Source organism: Athene cunicularia (genome assembly GCF_003259725.1).
Source record: "Athene cunicularia isolate RWA chromosome 8 unlocalized genomic scaffold, athCun1 chr8_part1, whole genome shotgun sequence".
In the NCBI taxonomy this organism is placed as follows: domain Eukaryota; kingdom Metazoa; phylum Chordata; class Aves; order Strigiformes; family Strigidae; genus Athene; species Athene cunicularia.
This window is the reverse complement of record NW_020799109.1, coordinates 31,724,531-31,728,411: the sequence shown is the minus strand read 5'-3', so window position 1 is coordinate 31,728,411 and position 3,881 is coordinate 31,724,531. Positions and strand designations below refer to the sequence as shown.

General features: G+C 41.5%; 1 protein-coding gene across 7 annotated transcripts in view; it reads right to left on the bottom strand.

The window, feature by feature from the left end:
• Nucleotides 1–3,881, bottom strand: part of RC3H1 (ring finger and CCCH-type domains 1) — a 63,094-nt gene extending 59,213 nt beyond the window's left edge. For all 7 annotated transcript variants that reach the window (XM_026853726.1, XM_026853730.1, XM_026853734.1 and 4 more), the window contains exon 1: nucleotides 3,802–3,881. The gene's annotated coding sequence lies outside the window, so the exon portion shown is untranslated. The remainder of the gene's footprint in view (nucleotides 1–3,801) is intronic.

Here is a 3,881-nt window from a genome sequence, read left to right as displayed (position 1 = left end):
CCCACCCTGCTTTTGTTTTTTGGGAAAAAAAACCCAACAGGCCGAGCAGAAGCTTCCACGTAAAAGACTGCAAAGGTTGTCCAAAGTCCTTTTTCTGTATGAATAAAATGTTCAAGTCTTTAGATTTTCGATACATCAATGGCTGGTGCTCAGGAGATGCTGCTAATTAGACAATAAGACATTTTTCACCTGTGTAATGCAAGTGTGTGTCTCACACCAATTTCAAGCTTGAGCCAGAGCCAAGAGCTACTTTCTCAAATGTAACAGTAATACCTGCTCCCTGTTATTCTGCCAGTCCTACTGCAAGCTATTGAAAGTCTGCCTACATAACATTTCTGCAATGTTTCTCGTGAATATAATAAGCCATCTCTACCTGCCAAATGTTGCCCTAGACCACATGTAGCTGCTGTCCTTCACCCTGTATTAGAAAGAAATCTCAAAAGGGGACAGGGCAGCACCCAAAACACTTGCATGAAACACACTCCTCTCAAATTCCAGCAGAGCAGTGCACAACCAGAACTGCTTCTAACCACATTAAGTGTGCAACAAATGATTTAGAAATCTTTGATATTTCTGTCACAAATGTCCCTTCCTTCTCCAGATGGTAGCACACAATGTGTTGTTACCATGCAGTAACAGGAAAGCTATTTCCTCAAGCTCTCTAACCAGAGTCTTTATCTACTTACAATAAGCTAATAGGACTTTTTCACCTTCTTGCCCATTACGCATTTCCACAAATAAAAAAAACTCATTAGAGATCAGTTAGTCCTTTGAAATGTAATACCATTTCAACTTTTACTGTACTGGTAACCAAGAAAATGAAACTGATGCAAAAGATAACTGTCAAGAGACTTCTTGAGAAAAACAAGTGGTCAAACTAAATGATGGGAACTGCACCTACTTCAGCATGCACTGTGGAATATCTCTGTACAGAAAGGAAAGTAACACAACGTAAGTAAGTATTTGTGGGTTTCTTTCTCAGTTATCATGCGTCCATAAACTTCAGACTGCATTACTGTAATATAGCCTACACAGAATCCTGAAGGTCACACTGAAATTTCAGCTGGTGCAGGATGTTTATATAACAATCTTTCACAACAGAAGCATATTATCTCTTTATTCCTGTATGATTATGGTTTGATATTCATTACCATGTGCAGTTCAATGCATTAACTTCAAACTACAAATTCCCCTATGGCTTATCTCTCATGTACTTTGAGTCAGATTTTTTTTGTTGGCCTAACAGCCAATATTACTTGGGATGCTCCAGCAAACCAGCACTTGACTTATTGGACGCAGGAGAACCACCACAAAACCACAGAGTTTCATCTGCAAAATGATTCAGGGAAAAGAATTTTAAATGGTGAACAGGCTTTGCAAAAAAATTAGAAAATTTTATAAAGGGTTATGTGCTTAAAAGGTACCTTATAGGGCCTGCCACATAGCTATTTTGAGAGGCTTGGGAGCTTAAATGCAGATGACTTCTTTCCTTAGAAAGGAAAGAACTACCTACCTAGCTGAAAGGTAGTTCAGCTTTACACTTCATACTGTTTGAAAGCTAAGACTCCACAAGTTCTTTCATATGGATGAAACACTTTTTGCAGGTATCCTGCATGTAAAACATATGTTTTTTTGGGGGGAATAGATATAAAAAAAAAAAGGTAATTATCCTTCATATTATTACTTATGGAATGGGAAAGGTCAATTCCCTAAGTACCATGAAACACCCTTTTACAGCACTGGTTGATTAGGAGATACAGACCCTAAACAAAATGGGGTGTCAGCCTTTGACATCATTATCAAAGATGACCACCACCAGCATCATCCAAGATCTCTGAACCACATATAAAGAAATTCAGACAGTACTTTAATATACATGCTTACGGAAACTCAGCTTCTGCAATGTTTAATTCAACAAGATTGATAATGTTTTCCACCAAGATTGCTGGTGAATCACTGGTAACATAGCAGAAGTTTCCAAAAGCAATCCTGTTAATTTCTGTTCATCTGCTGTAGCATGACAACTTTCATATTAAAATATACATGTCCTAAAATGCCTATAAACCCTGACAAATTAACGTACATAATATCTGGATTAACACATTCATCTGTTCACTGGAATATCATTTTTTAAAATCATTATCAGCATACAATAATCTCATAATAAATTTCTAAAATATTTTGCCTTAAACTAAGGTAGCTTGGATATAAAGCTGATTAAAAAACCCACCAGAAAACATACAAGTAAATTCCCACTCATTTCCATTAAGGTTACTGCTGCTCAAAAGTGATTGACAAGCACACCACTCAAGTCTCTGGTTGTCAAAACAAGAGTGTGCTGATGGTACCTGAATTTCTAAATTCCCCTCAAAGCATCCCATCAAGCTGTCTGCTTTGACAGAACCTTTTCTAGGACAGGAAGGTAAAGCTACAAGCTATTGCAAGGAAAAGAAAAGGTACCTAAGTGATAACGTCTACTTCTATTTATGTAAATGGAAACCATAATTTCGTATTGACATTGTGTATTAATGAAAAAAGCCATGGTGCTACTGGTGAAGCTTAGAAATCATCAATAAGGTATGCCCTACTCTTAGGAACACTGGATTATTTATACAACTAAGTCTGTTACTAGCTTCACTGACTCAAACACAGAAATACAGACATTTGTTGATAAAATTAACGCCCTCCACATACTTAGAAGCCTGAAGGGGGTAAAAAAGGTAAGTTTAGGAACACATTAATTTCTACTTCATAATATTGCTGTCGTATCTAACAACTCTACAGCTGTACGACACAAATAGAGTACACATACTGAATTTAACAACTGCATTTCTCTTCCAAGCAGGCATCAGAAGACAGCATTGCTAAAACAGTTACAATGATTAAAGCAGCTCCAAAACAGCCCAGGCTACTTTGAACATTTTTGCAAATTTTTTTTCAACTTCGGCCATTTTCGATATAGTATAAAAAATACACAGAAAACAGCAGCTACCATCAAAAGGACAGAAGGTTTTTCATTAACACTTGACTGAAATTCAACAAAATAGAAGAGTTATTCTGAGGAAAAAAGCATACACGCATGTAAATTAAACATTACCAGTTCCTAAGAAAAAAAAATGCATCGGTTCCCCGTTTTAAAACGGCACAGGCCTCACAATGGCTTTTGAGGACAAAAACTGACACCAGGATATTCCCAACCACCAAATCACATTAAAATGCAGCTATACCAACGCCCCCACTCCCAGCAAGAAACCTTACCCATCCTCGCCCTGTTAATCCAACAGCTAAAACAACGCCGGCGTGAAAAACTAGTGAAAGTAAGCGGAGTTTCTGTTTGGTTTAACCACGGTTTCTCCCCACGCAGAGGGAGGCCGGGGGCCACCTCGCTCTTCCCTCAGGCGCCAAAGACAAAAGAGCGTCAAGCCGGGGGCGGGAGGTGTCCCCCCACACCGGCCGCGGGAAGAGGAGAGCTCTGCCCTCATCACCCACCCCCACTGATGTTCGTTTAGCTGTGCCGAGTGCGACACGGGAATGAATTTTCTCCCCTTTCCAGGCACGCAGAGCTCCTGTAAAAACAACAGGCGCAGGCCACACACAAAAGCCGCCTGTCCCTTCTCCGCCATAGCCTGAGGCGATGCCGTCTCTCCCCGCCCCCCAGGCCGGACCCAAGCGCTGGGCCCTCCCCGCTCCCCTCCACTTCCCCCACACCGGGGACGGCAGTCTCTGCGGCTTCCTCCCTCCCCGAGGCGCCCAGAAATCGAGCCCGGCAACGAGGGGGGGCAGAGGAGACTACGTACTCACCACACGGGTCGGGCTCCCCGCAGCGGCCACCGACCCCCTCAGCTACGGCACACGGGAGTGGCCGCAGCGCTCTGCTTCTC